This window comes from Puma concolor, chromosome E4, assembly GCF_028749965.1.
Source record: "Puma concolor isolate L17-30 chromosome E4, mPumCon1.1.hap2, whole genome shotgun sequence".
Taxonomy (NCBI): Eukaryota; Metazoa; Chordata; class Mammalia; order Carnivora; family Felidae; genus Puma; species Puma concolor.
The window spans coordinates 64,759,544-64,779,624 of NC_141683.1; the positions used below are offsets into that span (position 1 = coordinate 64,759,544).

At 48.6% G+C, this 20,081-nt stretch overlaps 1 long non-coding RNA gene across 1 annotated transcript; it reads right to left on the minus strand.

Annotated features, from left to right (window-relative positions):
* Positions 1 to 4,624: 4,624 nt before the first annotated feature.
* LOC147572739 (uncharacterized) lies at positions 4,625 to 6,135 on the minus strand. Its single transcript, XR_015246199.1, has 3 exons — positions 5,950 to 6,135; positions 5,622 to 5,699; positions 4,625 to 4,672 (listed from the first exon to the last, which is right to left on the minus strand). It is a non-coding gene; the product is annotated as an uncharacterized LOC147572739 (long non-coding RNA).
* Positions 6,136 to 20,081: the final 13,946 nt, after the last annotated feature.

Below are 20,081 nucleotides of genomic sequence, written 5' to 3' on the forward strand. Positions count from 1 at the left end.
TACATTAAATGTTCTGTGTGTCCAAAACAAAAAAAGTAAAGGGTAAATTAAAAGCTGGATGATAATTTAGCATCAAATAGGGATAGGAATTAATCCTTTCTATTCTAAAATGCCCACAACTGATTAAAGATTTAAAAAATAAGATTCACCACCCCACCCCCACCCAAAGAGCCACCGACCCTCGAAACACTCAGCCCCAAGCTCTTTGGCATGAAATATACATTTGAAATTGTCGTCTCGTGTCCTTATTTTACAGACACTGATACAGTCGCGGTGAGTCGCGCAGTCAACGTGAACATGTTGCGGTGTGCCAAGCCACAGCCCATCCCCAGGCCACAGTGCTGCTGTCACCGTCACCGCTTGTTATGAGGAAGGGTGAGATCAGCCACTTACCACCACCACCCCACCTACCCCATCCCTTCCTTTGGTGAAATTCTAGAACGGTCCGTCTTCCCTGGGTCCTGCCAGACCCAAACTCCCTCAATCTCTGCTCTTTAGATTCCTCTCTGAAGGTGAACTGAGGTCCACAAGAGGAAAGTCCAGATGCAAGGTGGTCTACAGAGTCTTCCCCACCCCCACCCCCAGGGTGGCCTCTGGGTCAGCGGGAAATCCCAGTCCTCACTGCAGACAGAGCCCGTCATAGTTTTAGCTGCAGATGATTTCACTACCCCCTCGGGCCTCCCCACAGAGAACACTCTGGCTGCTCTCTCTTCCTCTAACTGGACGGGGCTCTGAGGATTGCCTGGGCCTAGCCCCAGGACGAAACTGGAACTGAGAGCCCAGAACCCATTTCTTCAAAGTCACGTGGCCCGGGCCGCACGTCCCAGACCGACCAAACAGCAGCTCATCGGCCTAAAGACCCCTGTTGGTCAGAGAATGGCTCCATTTGCCACAAATTTTGAGAAAGAAAATGTCTTTGAGGTTCCAGATGGTGCTTTTCGTTTCTGTCAGTGATTTTTCCTGTGCCCCCTCAGAGTGGAAGATGGGAACTCGTGAGGAACTAAGAGTCCTATCTCTAGATAGTCCCTCCCATAGCCCAGCACCCCCAGGGCACTCACGGCAGCCCCAGGGCTCTGGCCTCCCAGGGTGTGGGGAAGGCACCACCACCACCACGACCCTCTCTCCTGAAGCATTCGGAATTAAGCAAAATCCAACCTGGGGGTCAAGCCGGTGTGGGACAGGAGTAGACAGTTATTCTTAACAAGAACATTAGATAAAAATTTGCAATGAAAAGTTCTTGCCATCTCTGGGGCGCCTGGGCGGATCAGTCAGTTAAGGTCCAAATCTTGGTTTCGGCTCTGGTCATGCTCTCACGGTTCATGAGTTCGAGCCCCGCGTCGGGCTCTGCGCTGACGGTGTGGAGCCTGCTTGGGATTCTCTCTCTCTCCCTCTCTCTCTGCCCCTCACACTGTCTCTCCCTCAAAATAAATGAGCTTTAAAAAAAAAGCTCCTGTCGTCTCATCAAATACTCACTTCACACTCGATAGCCCCGTACTGAGCACTGGGGCGTGTGCAGGCGCTAAGCGCGTACAGATTGTTAACATGGCCTCCTTGCCCTGGGACAGGTGATAATTCCTAGGAATTAAGCATTCAGTGTGGTACAGGGGAAACCGCTGCTTGTGGGTAAGACTCGAGCACGTTGTTTAATCTTCCTGGGTATGTATCTATAAAATTGGCATAATCATAAAAATCTCCCAGGATCTTCTGAGGATTAAGTGAGATAACACAGCACAGCGCCAGGCATGACACAGTCTCAGGCATGCGTTGGACAAAGAAGGCGTGAGATTCCGTCTCCATTGCTCGCCCCTCGGTTTCCTCGTCTCTAAGGTCTGTTACCTTCCCCTGCCGGTGTCACAGGCGGAAGAGGTGTGACATGAAAACACAAGAGCACCACACAAATAAATTGTCTTAGGACGGCTGAGCCCCCGATTGAAAAAGATTAAGACTTCTATTGACTCAGGTAGGTGGAGACAACTGAATGCCAACATATTCTGAAACGCTGAGTAACACTCCTCTGCGAAGGTCTGGTCTGTGCCAAGGAAGACTGAGTCAGAGACCAAGTCTTCTATCACACTTCAGCCCAAGGGCCCAGTGTGGTTGCCCTCCCGTCTCGTTTTGTAAAGACAGTTCTTTTATTTTTTTACATTTTTTTTTTTTTTTAATTTTGAGAAGGGGGGCAGGGGCAGAGAAAGAGGGAGAGAGAGAGAATCCCAAGCAGGCTCCATGCCCAGCACAGAGCCCAACATGGGGCTCAGTCCCAACACAGTGAGATCACAACCTGAGCCAGAATCAAGAGTCGTACACTCGACCGAATGAGCCACCAAGGCTTCCCCATAAGGACAGTTCTACGAGAGTCAGCCACGCTCACTCTTCTGCGTGTCCCCTATGGCAGCTTTCATGGGAGAACCACAAAACGGGGTTGTCATGGACACAATATGGCCCACAAAGCCTAAAACATTCCCTATCTGGACTTTTACAGAAAAATAATTTGTCAACCTATGCGCCATTGAATAACTTCTCTCCCTCTGTCACAAACACCCATTGGTAGGAGTTACACTGTGGCCCTAGAGCCATTACAAGTGAGACTGAAATAATCCTGAAGGTTGGAAATAAGAGGCCTCCCTTTGGATTGTGTCTGGCTTATTACTGCTCAGCCCTGACGGAAATTGTAGATCAAAATTGGGCTTCAAGATCAATCTGATGGTTTTAAAATGTGGGGAGGCAAAGGGAAGGGGGGCAGGGCCATCCTGAGGGTTCCAGTCCCTGGCTGGCCACCAGTTTGGTGTATGACGGGGGCAATCGCTTCCCATCCCTCGAGCAGTGACTCCACTTGCAAATAAGGTAACATTCACTGGACACCTGGAGAACTCCTTCTACAGGGAACCCACCCACCTGGACGTGGGCATTTGGGGCGAGATCATGTCTAAGATGCCTTTCCACCTTTCGGCTCTAGTTAAAATGTTCAGCGGTAACTGAGGTCTTGGAGACGGCCCCGTGTGGAGCACTGAGCGGTGAACATTCTCGGGGCACCCTCACTTCTGCCATGTTTCCGTGACATTCACCATCGTGCTAACTCATCATACCTCCTTCCTTCCAAACAGAAGCCTCATTAGTGTAGGTCCCTCACCAGAGGGAAAGGAGGCGCTGGACGGCCCCACACGGGCCCTTCCACTTGGGTTACATAACTGGAGAAGGGCCGTGCAGATGGGCCTTGGGGATCATGCCGTTTCCCACTGGTGTGAGCATGAGTTTTGCACCCTGAACCCTCACCAGCAGACACAGCAAGGGAGGCTTCCTCTCTAGAGCAACTAGCCCATGTGGCAAAAGGACCTTAAAAGGTGCTGCCAACAGTCTCGAGATAATTGGGACCTGGCAGCAAGTAAGTCCTGTGGAATCAAGACCACTTTTCGTTATCCCAGAGCCCCAGAGCGAGGACCGCCTTCCAGAAGCTCAGAATCCAAGCCTGCCGATCCCGCCTGCGGAGAGCCCGTCATCCTGGACTACGTGCCCCTCGCTCCTCTCCCGTAAGACCCATTCGGGGCAGGGACCCCGGCTGGCGACACGGAGCCTCGCGGACCGTGGGCACATAACACCCAGATGAGACCGGCAGCTGATGGCTTGGCATTCGGGTCAGTGGCTGCCGGGCACAGCCTTCCCCCCCCCCCCCCCCCCCCCCGCCTGATTTCTATCTGGAAGCATCCCAGCCCAAACATGGGACAAAAGTTCCCTCTGACAAGCCCATTCCGGGTTCCAAAGTATGTTTTTATGTTTGTTGGCAAATAGAACTGTCACCAGCAACAATAACAACACTGTTTCCCTTCGACTGAAGCTACTTCATTTCTTCCCATTTGTTCCAGGGCTGGCGCTGGACAGATGAATAATGTAGGCTCGGCGGCTGGCCCAAGTCCTGACCTCGTGCCTCGAAAAGCAAACACAGTGGTGAAAATGGAGAGACTTGTTTGTTTGAACTCTCCCTGCCTGACTTAAAAGAGAAAAAGAAAAGCAAGAAAAGGAAAAACAAACCTCCCACCACCTCATTTCATCAACGTGGACACTGAAGTTTTCTTGTTTTGTTTTGTTTTTCTTTTTTTGTTTTCGTTTCTCACGTTGTGAAGCGAGGAACGACAGCCCCCTACTGGCGCGAGGAATGGAGCCCTCGGTGGTCGGGGCGACCCTGCCATCTCGTGGCCGCGGGTGGGATGTGCACCCGCGGGGAAACTCCAACCTCTGAGCATCGTGGAACACAGGTTGTTAGGAGGATTCTCCGAAGTGTGCAGGGAGGGGTTTCAGTGAAGACATCTCAGGGAAATGGAGTGGAGTCTTTGGAGGGAAACAGAGGCGGATTTGGAGTCAGGATGTCGGTTCTCTATCTCAATGCCGGGCAACTCCCGGTGACGTCACACTTGAGCAGATGATCTTGTTCTTTAATTTTTTTTTTAATGTTTATTTATTTTTGACAGAGAGAGACAGAGCATGAGAAGGGAAGGGGCAGAGAGAGAGAAGGAGACACAGAATCGGAACCAGGCTCCAGGCTCTGAGCTGTCAGCACAGAGCCCGACGCAGGACTGGAACTCAAGAACTGCGAGATCACAACCTGAGCCCAAGTTGGACACTCAACCGACTGGGCCCCCCCAGGCGCCCCGATCTTGTTCTTATGAACCTGTTTCCTCATCTGTAAAATGGACGTCATAATACACGTTTGATTCTTAGAGTTTTATGAAGCTTAAGTAAGATGATGCGTGTAGAGTGACTCGTAAACTTTACACACGAATACACATAAATATATTAAAAATCCCTGAAGACATGGATTCTGGCATCACACTTGTTAAAACTTTTTCAGAGACTCCGGAGCTGTTTGCGTGCCTAACCCTATAAGGATAAAGTCCTAGCTTTAGGATGAGAAGAGTAAAGGGCTTCACTCTGCCTCATGCCTTCCTAAATGCACACACTGTCAAATTCTCTGAAGTAAATCCAGGTTGTCTGGCCTTTCTTCGTAGGGCCGGTGAGTGGACGATGAGGAATGTAGATGAGGCTTTGGAGGTTAAGCTTTGCTTACAAAGTGCCCATTAGCGTTGAGGCTTGGGTACTTGGCCACCTCGTCTCCTCTTAAAAGCCCGAGCCAGACACAACAGCTACACAAGCACTCTTACGATGTCTAAGCCGCATCGTGCAGACACAAGATGACTCATCAAACACAAGAGGGCTTTGGCCACTGCTTCTGTGCAGTCGTTTGGAGGAAACCAAGAACTTCTGGGGTCTAGCTCCGGACTTGGTGAACAAAGCCACGTGTGTGGTCCTCACCTGGCACTAAGTTGCATTCCTGCCTGGGTTAGCAGGCCAGCCAGTGCTTGGTCGACTGATCACATCTCCAAGGCAAAACCCGTTTGAGCCTGGAGGTCTCCGACTCAGGGCTGGCCCTTTCAGGGCCCTCCAGTTACGGCTTATCCCTCGTCTCACTGACAGGAGGCAGGCTTAGGGTACATTTGGCGGCAGGATAGATAGTTTTGCAAGGAGAAAATAGCACACCAGCCAAGGGACAGCAAATCCTTGGGCAAGCGGTGAAGAACTATGACTCAGATTTCCAGGCCGTCCAGGCTAGGCTCTGTTACCTCCTTGCTCACCTGTTTCCAAGTTGGGTTCACCCAGGCCAGGAAGCCACCTTTAGAATGGTGAGTGTCGCCGGTGAGCCTGTGTTGTAGCTGGAGAAGGACACAGAAGAGGGAAACAGGCTGTGTCTCTGGGAAGGTCCTGTGTCAGATCTGGGGCTGGTGGGGGAGGGGTGGAAGGCAAGGTCGTGCCCTGCCCTGCAGAAAGAGTGTGTCCCTCCAAGCCCTCAGAGACGACATGCCAGAACTCCAAAACCAGAGAAGGCACTTATTCCCACCCCAACTAACTCTTATTGGGCTGCCCCAGAATCTTCCAGAGAGAACAACCCCCGCCTCAGGCCACCTCTGAAAATAGGTGGTTCTTCCTCCTCTGGTCACCGGGAGACGGACAGCAGCCAGACTCTTCCCCACAGGAGGGTGCAAGAGGGGGAGGCTCTTCTTCAGAACTTTTCTATCCCTGATCAATTATTTACATTAGCCAAATGAGAGTAGGAATTCAAGGTGTGGTGGCCGGACTTTCAGAGCTGAAGTGCAGTGTGACCCGACAAGGCAGAGGTGATTGTAGGCACAATAGGACAAAAGTATTCACTTCCTGTGATGGGTCATAAAGGGAAACTTAGAGCATCAGGGTTCAAGAGGGAGCCCCGTGGCCAAGGGTTTAAATATAAACCAATGAATTAATTTATTTGGATGAACACACTTACTTTTAGGATAACTATTTGGATTTATTTAGGATACACTGCTTAATAGAACCCAGTAGTGAAAATACCTATCTTATGCATCAGACTTCACAAAAGTTTAAGAAGCAGTAGAAAAAATATATTAAAACTTGGCCGCGTGGGGGCGCCTGGGTGGTTCAGTCGGTTAAGCGTCTGACTTCGGCTCAGGTCATGATCTCAAGGTTCAGGAGTTTGAGCCCTGCGTCAGGCTGACAGCTCAGAGCCTGGAGCCTGCTTCGGATTCTGTGTCTCCCTCTCTCTCTCTGCCCCTCCTCTGCTTGTGTTCTCTCTCTCTCTCTCTCTCTCTCTCTCTCTCTCTCTCTCTCAAAAATAAATAAACATTAAAAAACCTTTTTTTAACTTGGCCATGTGTTATGTGTTATACAAGACATACGAAGATTTTGCCTGGCCTTTGGCCCTGGTTGCTGGGAGGGGGCCCCCACACCCTTGGAATTTCTGCAGTTGTAAGACTGTCTTGTTATTCATGGCAGGCCCTTCAGACCACACCTGAGTTGACGCTAACACGGGGACTCTTGGTGGGTTCCTAAACAGTTTCAGGATAGGCGCCGGCCATGCTGGAAAGACCAGCCATGTGATTATAAAGCCGGGGATTTGAGTCACGTGATGTCAGCCCAGCCTCTGGGGAGGGGAGATTGTGTTCAATCACCTCGGCCAATGATTCAGTTAATCTTGCCTGTATTGCTAAACCCCAGTAAAAACTGTGGACACGAAAACTTGAGTGAGCTTCCCTGGTGGGTAATCATATACTGACCACCATAACACATCCTGAAGATACCAGAGCTTCCCATTCGGGACCCTCCCAGGTTCCTGCCCTGGCATCCATTTCTTCATCTGGCTGGTCCTGATATGTACCTTTTACAATGAAACTAAATCATGCATGTAGCATTTCCCTGAGTTCTGGGAGTCACTCCAGCGAATGATGGAACCTGACTAAGTAGTGGGAACCAACGTTTTAGCCAGTTGGTGAGAAGTGCAGGAAATCTCCAAGCCCACGGCTGGTATCTAGAGCAAGGGAAGTCTGGTGGACCAGGGTGCCTTCATTTGAAATTTGATCCAACTCTGGATAGTTGGTGGCAGACCTGCACCGTGCTATGAAATGAATCATATAGAAGCCCCGGGGAAATTCACAAATGGTGCACTCGTCTGGGCATTATGTTTGTTCACGAATTTGCTTCCCACACATACGAGAGGCGATCAGTCACATGTGTTGGTTGAATGAATGAGTTAATTATGGCACAGGGAGCTCTCTGCCCACTGTCTCAGCCTGGGGTGTGGATCCTGCCTCACCTGACCCGCTCAAATCAGCCACAACCCCACCTACACCCTGCTAAGTGTCCTTTGCATGCTGGAGCTTATGAGTGCCCAGGGGAGAGTCTGTCTGTCTATCTCCCTTCACCTTGATAGCCAAATCCCACCTACACGAACCATCGGTTTGCTTGTTTTCACCCACGATATGGGCCAGGAGAAGAACCGAGTGGGACTTCACACCAGGATGCAAAACAAATACCAATACAAAGCTAGACTCCTAGGAAGAGGAATCTGACAGTCATGTTTGAAGAGACTTCATCGGAACTGGAAGGTTGTTGGTTTTTATAATTGAGACATAACCGACATGTAACATTACATTAGTTTTAGGTACACAACATAATGATTAAATATATGTACATATTAGGAAATAGTGACCAGAATTAGTTTAGTCAACACTCGTCACCACACATCGTTACGAATTTTTTCTTTGGTGAGAACTGTTATGATCTACTCTCTCAGCAACTTTCAAATGTGCAAGGTTATTAACTGTAGTCGCCATGCTGTATAGTACGGCCCCAGACCTTACTCATCTTATACAGGAAGTCTGTATCTTTTGACCCCCTTTATCCCTTTTGCCCATCCCCCACCCCCTGCCTCTGGCGTCCACCAATTTGTTCTCTGTATCTACGAGTTTGGCTTTTTTTTAGATTCCACACAGAAGAGAGATCATACAGTATTTCCCTTTCTCCATCTTGTTTATTTTACTGAGCATAATACCCTTAAGGTCCATCTGTGTGGTCAGATAGCAGGATTTCCTTCTTTTATGGCTAAATAATATTCCATTCTGTGTGTGCACGTGTATGTGTATGTGTACACCACATTTTCTTTATGCATTCATCCACTGATGGACAATTAGGTTGTTTCTACACCTTGGCTCTTGTGAATAAAGGTGAAGGAAACATGGTATCTTTTGCAGATACTTTTCCTCTCCTTCAGATAAATATCCAGTGGCAGAATGACTGGATCATATGACAATTCTACTTTTAGTTTTTGGAGGAACCTCCATACTGGGTTCCCTAGTGGCTACACCAACTGGCATTCCCACCAACGGTACACGTGGGTTCCTTTTCCTCCACACCCTCACTGGCCCTTGTTAGTTCTTGTCTTTCTGCTACTGGCCATTCTGACAGGTGTGAGGTGAAATCTCATTGTGGTTTTGACTTGGCGTTTCCCCGATGGCTGGTGATGTTGAGCACCTGTTCATGTGACCTGTGTGGCCCGGACACTTGTTTCTGATAACTGCCAGAACGTACGCCTCATCTCCCTGCCCGCTCACAAATCCCTAAACCTTCTAGAAAAGACAGTCTTAAAATCGTGAGGGCACAGGAGACCCAGAAGGGCCGCTCTTAATGATCCAGACATGCTGTCAAATCCTCAGAAACCAGAAGGCAAGCAGGGATGGGATGAGAGGACCAGCAAGCAGTGATACTGCTAATAGGCCAGGGGGAGGGCAGAGATGTGCAAACGGAGAGGCGGCTGGGGGCCGGTGCTGTGACTGGTTTAGGAGCGCCTGGGTGGGCTGGTGAGTGAGGACCCCTATCTGCTTGAGAAGCAAGTTCCCTGAAAAAGGGGGAGTCCCTCAAGCTGATGTGCCCCCTCCTCCCTGCCTCCCACGGGAGGGGGGCTACCTCGTTCAGCGGCAGGCCAAGGAGAAATCTTGAGTGTGACCGTGAACCCACCACCAGGCAACACCGGCTGCTTGAGGAAAAACCAATCCGGTGAAAAAGAGACACCAAAGTCAACGGACAGAACATACTCATGGACTCCAGGGCAGCAGGTGAAGGGGGAGGGCGCTGCAGAAGAGTCTCATGGGCTGGGTGACTGAACGACACAGCCGTTGGAGGCAGGAAAAGCCCTGGGTAACCGGTAACTCCCATGTTTGCACACAACCTGTCCTGCCCTCCCCAGGTGGGCTCCTTTTCCATTCCCTCTCTTGACCTCGGAAGCCTCCCATCCTCAGGACCTGCAGGCGCCATGCTTCCTTCCTGGATGGAGGCCCCATCCTGTGTCTTTTTTCCTCCTGGGATCTGAGCTGTGACTTGTTGGGCCCCAGCCTTCCAATGTCTTTTTTCCTTCAAAGACTTTTTGCTGCTCTCGTGGGGCCTGTCATATCTGGAACACATTCAAACCTGATAACTACTTTCTGAAATAATGGACCTAACAGAAGGCACAGAAGTGCCCCCCCCAACCCCCTAGGCTCTGGCCCTGCTCACAGGATCTCTGGAACTTTCATTCTGTCAGCCTTCACCATCCAGGAGCTGAGTGACTGAATTCATGCTTTTCTAGATACTTATTTTTAGTTGTTAAGCTTAGTATGATATGTATCCATATTTCGTATCTACTCTAGTACATACATCAGTCATGGAATTCGATTTCTAGAAGGATCTAAAAATGGTTCTAGGGCTGGAATAATGAGTGGTTCTTCTAGAGATAGGAGCTGACATACACCAGGAACATGACATATGGTTAGGTCCCCTGGGCAAGGCAGGGTGGGAGGGTAGGAGGGTACGGGGGTGGTTAAGGCAAAGACCAAAGTCTTCTGACTTTCAGTCTTCTAGATCATTCTAATAAGTGATTCTCAGGTGGTTAGGCAAATATAACTCCCAGGCCTAGGCCTTAGGGCTGAGTCAGCTGTTCACATTAAAACAGTTACTCTGGGGGCGCCTGGGTGGCTTGGTCGGTTAAGCGTCCGACTTCAGCTCAGGTCATGATCTCACGGTCCGTGAGTTCGAGCCCCGCGTCGGGCTCTGTGCTGACAGCTCAGAGCCTGGAGCCTGTTTCAGATTCTGTGTCTCCCTCTCTCTCTTGCCCCTCCCCTGTTCATGCTCTGTCTCTCTCTGTCTCAAAAATAAATAAACGTTAAAAAAAAAAATTAAAAAAAAAAAAAAAAAAAACAGTTACTCTGGAGGGGTGCCTGGGTGGCTCAGTCAGTTAAGTGTCTGACTCTTGGTTTCAGCTCAGGTCATGATCTCATGGTTTGTGCGTTTGAGCCCTGCGTTGGACCCTGTGCTGACAGTGTGGAGCCTGCTTGGGACTCTCTCTTTCCTCTCACTGCCCCTCCCCTGCTCATGCTAGCACACATGTGCACATGCTTTCTCTCTCTCTCTCTCTCTCTCTCTCTCTCTCCCTCAAAAATAAATAAATAAACATTTTTAACAAATGGTTAATCTGGAGGGGTGCCTGGGTGGCTCAGTCAGTTAAGCATCTGACTTTGAACTCGGCTCAGGTCATGATCTCGTGGTTTATAAGATCGAGCCCCACATTGGGCTCAGCACTGACAGAGCAGAGCCTGCTTAGGATTCTCTCTCTCCCACTTATGTAGGCATGTAAGCTCTCTCGGCATGTAAGCTCTCTCTCTCTCTCTCTCTCTCTCTCTCTCCCTCTCTGTCTCTCAAATGGATAAATAAACTTAAAATTTTTTTTAAATAAAAAAAGTACAAAATGGTTAGTCTGCAGTCTGGCAATGTAAACAAATAATTGTGCTGCCACATGTATTCTTATCCCACATCTAATTCTCGACTTTAAACACCGTTCAATGCCTAGGGTTCATGTTGTTCAACCCCACAATTTTCCTGCTACACTACCATTTCTTCTAAGTGTGAAAATTAAGGGCACCAGAATTCCTCTTGAGGACAGGAACTGTCTTTGTCGAGAAAAAGAAAATACCTTGATTAGTGCCTGAGTAGAATATGAGCCTCCCTCTAAAGGGCCTGCGTGCGTATCAGGTGGCCTCATACCTTTCAAGGACAAGGCTGTATAACCAAGAGGGGAGGAGGGCTGGACAGGGATGCATAGAAAGGGGAGGAAGGGGGAGGGCACCCTTCCAGGACCCTCAAAATCTTGAGCAACATCTAAAGCCATTACTACTCCGTGGGAGTGATCTTCTATTGTAAAAGCCAAAAAAGGAGCTGAGTTGCATGTGAAGGTAAACATTACCTTGGACAGAGACAGCCCAGGGGAAGGCCAGACCTAAGGTAGAGGAGGCCAGGGGACCCAAGTCCCCATCAATTAGGACATCTTTGGTTTCCACCAGGTTTAGGATTGGAGGGTTTTGAGGCATTTCACCTGGGCAACTTGACTTGATATCTGGATTAATCAAAGATGTGGACAGGAATTTGTGTACAAAGATATTAATAACAGAGTTACATATGTTGGAAGCTGGGAAACCTAAATGTACAACAATAGGGATCTGGTTAAATGCACTGAGAGAGAGCTTAGAAACTTGGGAAACTTGGGAAAGTTCCTGCTATCATGTCAAGAAAAGGAAAACATACGAAATGCTACTGGTATTAGTAATACTTGGTATTAGTTCGGTCTTTTTTTTTCTTCTTATAACAAGTGATCTTTTCTCAAAGAAAAGAGGAAGACTAAAATGTTAACAGGTCATTCCAGAGTTTGTGGGGTTATAAGTGACTTGTCTTTTATTTGGTTTGTTTCTGCAGGATTTTCAAGTTCTCCATAATGAGCAAAGGAAGGTTACAATCAGGAAAAGTCAACATCACTTTTGAAGCGTGGGAGTGAAGTTTGTTTGTGTTCGTTGGCTTACTTGGCACAGGCGGGAGGGATGAGCAAGCAGGACGGTGCCCTTAAGTCATTGTTCGGGCATGATTTGTTTATGCCAGTTTAGGTAGAGACGACATTTGTGTTGCAGAGATGACGAAGGAGGGGAACCATTTCTAGGGGATCTCCCGTCTTGTCAGGAAAAACAAATTTAAAAAAAGGAAAGAGGGGAGGAAGGAGAGAGGAAATGGAGAAACGATACACTGAGACTCTCTCCTGAAATGGGGTCCAAACTGGTAGGTGAGTTCTGTTTCACTTCTGTGTGTTTTTACCAAGTCAAAAAGGTGACAGTTGCATTATGGATGTGTTGGCAGTCATGTAGAGAGAACGTGCATGTGTATGCGTGTGCATGGATGTGCCTATGTGTGCAGAGTGAAGCAATACCTTCTCTCTGTGTCCTAAGTGAATTATCTGCTACAAACGAGGACAAAGCCTGTAAAACCTCAACTCCTGCCCCCCTCTCCCACGAACCCCCCATAAAATTGAGGACACCTCACTTATGGTACACAGAAAGCTGCAATCATTTTCACCTCTCTCGGCTGTCAGGGTGAGTGGCAAGAGGTCAGGCTTGACATATTCCTATCTCAAAAATACTTGAGGAAGAGATCCTATCAGATGTTCCGGGTCAGCCAGATAATGCATGACCTAGTGTCGTGGCCCTGGGCCCGATGTCAGAAAGACACAGCTCATTGTCTTGACATCGAGCACCAGAGAAGAGCATCACGTTCCCAAATGATCCCACAACTAATTTTGCAGACCATGCCGTGAACTTAGAATTGGGTACAGGCTGGGGCGCCTGGGCGACCCAATCGGTTAAGCGTCTGACTCTTGGTTTCAGCTCTGGTCATGAGCTCACGGTTTGTGAGATCGAGCCCTGTGGAATCCTCTCTCCCTCTCTCTCTGCCCCTCCCCCTTCTCACAATAAGTAAAAATATAAAATGTTAATTTAAAAAAATTGAGTAGAGGCTATGCCCACTGTGTGCGTACAACCCTGGCCAAGCCACGTCACCTCTCAAGGCCTCAGCCACCTCACTTGTATCACGAGCCCTTAAGCGGCATTTCCAAGGTGCCTTTAAGCACTGAAAAGTCTGCTGTTCTTTAATTGTAGAAATTATGTACAAGAGTGTGTGTGTATGTGCGTGCGTGTGCGTGTGTGGTGTTTATTTGCCCAAATGGAAGGCAACTAAGGGTGTCTAATAGGCGACAATTTCAATGATATTTAATCCTAAAGGGGAAATGGAAGGAAGTATCATTTCTTGAGCGACTCCTGAGAGTCTAGACATCATTGAGTAACATTGCAGTTTGGAAAAGAGAAGCTTGAACGTAAGTGACTTCCTCAAGAGCAGCCGACCATTAAGAGCCACAGGTGAGAAACCCCATCCAGACTGTCTAACTCCAGAGCTGTGGGACTGGCAGATCAGTCCCTTCACCTTCACGAGGCCCTTTGGTTAGATACCAGGTGGACCTTGTCACTGTCATCGTTCCAGGCACTGGGGCAACACTGCTTGTGCCACTTACCGCTTCTGCCACTGGGCTGGTCACCACGGCTCCAGACAATGCCCACGGGCACTGTGGCAGCTGTGAAAGGGGCCTTGAGGTTGGAGGAAGAGTGACTGCATCCTGTTGGCACCCCAGAAGGTCACCTTGCTTATGAGATGGAGACTCCAGAGTCTGGGCTGAACGTGAACACGTCAAGAATGCATTAATCACGGCCCTCACCGTGTCTCACTGTTCCAGGACCACACGCACCCTCCCACTCAGGGCGAGTTTTCTGCTTCCCGAGGGGAGGTGCACCCCCCCCCCCCCGTCCCCCAAGCTTCTCATGATGGCACTAACTGCCATTTCTAGGAGCATCTTCCGGAATCTGAGCAGAGTGTGGGCAAGGACCCGAAAGGCCGGAGTTCCACCCCCTTGCCCTACCCACCAGGCCGCATTGCCTCTTTCAGCAACGCCTATCCTGGCGAAAGTAAATTCCAGAAGTTCGACATGTGCTGTACCATTTAGGGAGGCTGGGTTATACCGAAAAGAGTAAACTACCAGGAAATCACTCGTCGTTCCGTCGCCGCTTAGCTGCGAGACTTTGGGCAAGCCACCAGCACTCTCGGAGCCCAAGCCCCCACCTCCACGAGGTGAAAGAATTAGGGAAGGCGATCTCTCGCACCTCCGCCATCTCGGGAGTCCACCACCTGCCCCAGACTGGCAGCTTTCACCGGGGCGCAGCGTCCTTCTAGAAACTGTGTTTTGCGGAATGAGTCTGCGTTCACCTTTCGTGACTTTTCCGAGTTTCCTGCCTCCTGGCACCGTGGAGCGCTAGCCTCCTTCTGTCAATGCGTGCGGTTGGATGACTGCAGCCGGATGCCAGCCGCCGCCTCCAAGAGGCACCATCTTGCTCGACGCCGGGGCTGCCTGCTGACCTGTCCCCACAGCTGCCGCCGTGTCGCAGCCCCTCCCTGGCAGCCCTCCCCAGCCCCTCGCTGTCCCCCCGCCGGCCTCTCAGACACCACCTGAGGCGTCAGCTGGCCCTGGGGCCTCTGCCACTGGGAGTACTGGCATTAGCCCTTCACGGTGCGCCCGCGGCCTTGAGAGGCGCTTCCCCAGACGAGTCCCCACAGGGCCGATAATCTCACCCCATTTCACAGATGGGGCACTGTGGCCACGGGACCTCCTTGTCTTCCAAGAAGGAACAAAGGCGAGGCGGCAGCCAGGGCGCAAATGAAAGCGTGGGCATGCTCCCAGAGCCATGCGAGCTCTCGTAATGGGTCAGGCGTCTTTTTTTTTTACCTTTTGAAAGTTTGTCGGGTTTATATATAGCCTCCCTCTTGTCCTCCGAACGCGGCAGGGCTCGCCATCAGTCACTGGGCTGAACACCTGGAACTCTGTGGGGACTATCATTAGAAGGATGCGAAGCCAGGTGTGGTTTTGGACCAGAGACCCTATTGGAAGAGGGAGGATTTCTCACTTTCCAAGTTTACTCTGCTCAAGTTAAAACAATTAACCTCTTTTCCCCTTCAAACAACTGTTCTCTGCAGCTTTCCACCAGCTATAGCCAACCCGGAGCCACAAAGTCGACAGTGGACTCCCGCCACCCTTGAAGCCTCCGGGTGCAGAAGCATATGGAACCCTTCCTCCGGGCCTCCCTTCCTCCCTGGCTGCCTTCTTCCCCACCCACGTCACCACCACCCACTGGACGCTACACCTCCTGAGAGCGGAGGGTTTTCTCCAGTGCTGGGGTCATGACGAGACCGCCGCCAAAGGGGCCTTGGCCACAGTTAGGCCCCCACATTGGGGCCCAGGTGAGCCTGCAGGGAGGGGAGCACAGATGGAGAGGTTATTCCCAACCACTTGGGGTCTTAGCCCTCTTAACTTATGTCGCTGTCAGCACATTCCCCTTCTGGGACTGCCACATCACCCAGGACACACACACGTGTGCACACACACACACACACACACACGCATGCACACACATGCTCAAAAGCTCTTGGTGATAGGGATATTTTCAGGAAATCATCTCTCTCCTTGTGATAGAATACAGTAGCTAGCATGATCTGAATGCTTAGCCCATTCTGGGCACTGTGCTAGGCGATTTTCATGCACTAATGACCCCATTCAATCCTTACCACAATCCTATGAGGGTGTATGTGGGACAGATGTAAGGCTCAACAATGCAGAGAATAACCCAGTCCCCAGCCAGTATGTGGCAAAGCCAGGAGTTGAAACCCAGTTTTACCTGACAGGTTGGCTTATTTGCCATCCTCTGAGATCCTCTCTGTGATGCGAGGGGTCAATTGCAGGTATGAGGCATTGCTGGTCCAGATGAGGCAGCCCCAGGCAGCCCCTGGTTCCTTCATGCCCAAGAGGAAAGGTCACACTCCCCCATCTCACACAGGCTGGCCTTTTCCTGAAGTGACAGGAGGGGACAGTGATGGACTGCCACCCTTTGAGGACAGAGTCCAGTGCCGAGCTTTCGGGGTGGGGAGGAACAATTCATCATGGAAAATAAATTGATCATCTTGCGAAATGACCTAACACAGTGGTTTTCAAACGTGACTGCACGCTAGACAACCAGGGAGACTTTTTAAATCCTGAAGACTGGACTATACCCCCATCAGTGAAATCAACATGTAATTGGAAACCAACCATCAGAATTTTTCAAAAATATATAATTTTTTATTTATTCTCAAGTTTGTTAACGTACAGTATAGTCTTGGCTTCAGGAGTAGATTCCAGTGACTCATCTCTTACATACAATACCCAGTGGTCATCCGACAAGCGCCCTCCTCAATGCCCATCATCCATTTTCCTCACCCCTGTCAACCCTCAGTTTGTCCTCTGTATTAAGACCTCTTATGGTTTGCCTCCCTCTCTGTTTTTCTTATTTGTCTTACCCTTACCTTATGATCAATCTGTTAAGTTTCTCAAATTCCATATATGAGTGAAATCATGTGATATCTAGCGGTCTTTCTCTGACGGACTTATTTCACTGGGCATAATATCTTCCAGTTCCATTCATGTTGTTGCAAATGGCAAGATTTCGTTCTTTTTCATAGCTGAGTAGTATTCCATTGTGTGTGTGTGTGTGTGTGTGTGTGTGTGTGTATTTACCTCATCCTCTTTTTTAAAGTTTATCCATTTATTATTTCTAAGAGAGAAAGAGAGAGAGCACAAGTGGGGGAGGGACAGAGAGAGACAGAGAGAAAGAGGGAGACCCAGAATCCAAAGCAGGCTCCAGGCTCTGAACCACAAGATCTGACTTCACCTGAGCTGAAGTCAGACGCTCAACAAACTGAGCCACCCAGGTGCACCTATATAGCACATCTTCTTAATCCATTCATCAGTTGATGGACATTTGGGCTCTAATACTAGGAATATATCCAAAGGATACAGGAGTGCTGAATCAAAGGGACACACGCACCTCAATGTTTATAGCAGCACCATTGACAACAGCCAAATTATGCAAAGAGCTCAAAAATATTTTTAAATTTTCAAGCAATCACAGATTTACAGAAAAGTTACATGTCACTGTGGATGGACTGTCTATGCCCTCCAAAATTCTTATGTTGAAACTCTAATGTGAAGGTGTCAGTAGGGGGACCCCTAGGGTGATTAAGTCATGAGGTGGAGCCCTCTCAAATGGTATCGGTGCCCTCGTGAGAAGAGACACACACGTTTGCTTCTTCTCTCTGCTCTCCCCGCTGCGAGATTATGGCCATCTGCAAACCAGGAACTGGAGCCTTCACCAAGAACGCTGGTATGCTGGCACCACGATCTTGGACTTCTAGCCTCCAGAAATGTAAGAAATAGACTTCTGCTGCTTAAGATGTCCAGTCTGTGATCTTGTTACAGCCGCCCAAGCCAATTAAGATACAAGTACAATACAAAAAGCTTTTTCCCGAACCAGTGGAGAGTAACTTGCCAACATAGTGAACCATCTTCCTAAAACATATTTGGGTCTATTTCCTCCAAACAAGAACATTCTCCTATGTAACCTCAATAAAAAAAACCCAAATCAGAAAATTAACATTGTTACATCTCTACCAGCAAATCCTCAGACTCTATTTGAGTTTCACTGATATGGTTTAATAAAAAACTGTTATTATTATTGTCCTGACAACACTTTTTACAGCAAGAGGGTGCGCTTCAGAAATCACAAGGTGATTGGTCAGGTGTATTCAGTCTCCTTCAGTCTGGAAAGCTCCTCTGTCCTTCCTTGACTTCCAAGACCTTGATACATTTCAAGAGTCTTTGGTAGAATGTCTCTCAACTCGGGTTTCTCAAGCATTTCCCTATGAGTAGGTTCAGTTTATTCATATCACAGAATGGGTGTTCTGTTTTCCTTGCATCCCATTGGGTGGCTCCCAATTTTTATCCCATTACTGATGACCTTCACTTTGATCTCTTAACTTAAGACGGTGTCTTCCAGGCTTCCCCACTATAAACTTCTTCCTTTTCCCTTGGTCAAGTGATTGTATTTCATGATGAGACGCAAGTGGTGAACTGCATTCTGGGAGACTGCCCAGCCTTTGGTTATGTTTACATCTCCCCAGCTGATCCCAAAGTACAACCAATTTTGAGACTCAGTGGCCTAACTCCTCCCTGTGAAACAAGCATCAGCAAAGACATAGGGGCCTTTGCGAGACGAGTCAATGGCAATAAAAGCTTACATGTATTAGCCAACATTTTTGAGCCCTTATGTGCCATCTACTGTGCCAGTCACTTTATATGCATTATTATAGCAGCTCATGGTTATTATTCATGCATTCAGAAGTTCTTCTTGAATGCCAACTGTGGGCCAAATACTTCTAAGTGCTAGGGATACAGCAGTACACGACAGAGACCCAAATCCCCTTTGTCGTGGAGCCTACACTCTAGTGGAATGCCATGTATCAAACACCATGCTAATTGTGTTCACAGTAATGATGAAAACAATGATCATAACTGCCTTTATGGAGCACTAACTGTGGGCCAGACCCTTAGATCACCACCTCCACAATATTAGGAGGCAGATGCTTTTATCATGTACTTAGGAACTTACGTCAGGGAGAGAAAGGCTCTAAGGCACATAAAAATGCAGCCAGCATAGCGTTTGGTACATTAAGTATATTCTCTCCAGTGCTAGCAAAGGTGATTGTGGACACTGGGATTTTTGGACAGTCACATCAAACTAACAAATACGACTTTACATGCACCACGTTGGCAAAAATTAGAGAATTGGACAACATCAAGCGCTGGCAAGGATGTGGAGTAATGTGACCTTTGAGCATCATTGGTACAAATGTTAGCTATGCAGCCACTTTGAAGAGCATTTTCTCTGTGTATTCCCAAGAACCCAGGAAGACCATCCTTGATAAATACAGTGGAGATATCATCCCATGAGTTCACAAAGAGACATATACAAAGAAGTTCATGCAGAGTTACATGCACCACAGAGGTGGAGGCAACCAAGGGATCTTTACTGGGGAAATGGACAAGACAAATATGTCAGGTGTATCTGGTGAACTACTTTGCAGTAGACAGAAGAAATCACCTGGATTCCATAAAACATGTGTAAATCTCAAAATCATAATGTTAACCCCAAAAATGCAAGAAACAGACTATTTATAGCATGATAACATTTATAAGAGTTTTTAAACAACCTGCAAAACAACACTGTGTATTATTGACGTATATGTACGTATGTGTGGTGGAAGGTGGATTAGAAGGGGGACCAAAGGAGACAATAATAACTAATTAAAAATAGAAGAAGGATTATATAAGCACAATTCCTTACGTGCTATGGATTAGTGAACATGACCAACTTGATTCTGTGCCTGATTTGATTCTGCCTAGCAGCAGAAAAAAAGGGGGAGGTCTTTGGGCGTCTGGGTGGCTCATTCGGTGAAGCGTCCGACTTCGGCTTAGGTCATGATCTCCTGGTTCGTGGGTTCAAGCTCTGCGTCGGGCTCTGTGCTGACAGCTCGGAGCCTGGATCCTACTTCAGATTCTGTGTCTCCTTCTCTCTCTGCCCCTCCCCTGCTTGTACTCTGTATCTCTCTGTCTCTCTCATAAATAAATAAAAACATTTTTAAAAGGGGGGGAGGTCTTTCAAAAAAGATATATGAATGATCCAGAAAGAGCTTCTTTACACCCAACCCTCTCCAAACCAGTCCTCACGGAAGGAGCAGGGTCTCCGGATCACACTGACTTCCTTTTGCATCAAACTGACCTGATGAAAACAGGCCCACCTTGATGTTCACCCTGACTGCTACCAGAACAGCCCAGGACGCTCTGACTCTTCTTACCCTGTGTCTTATAATGCCCTTCTCCAGTGACAGAGACTCCCAGGAAGAAGACAGAGTCACTACAATCAGGAAACCCAAGCGTGGTTCCT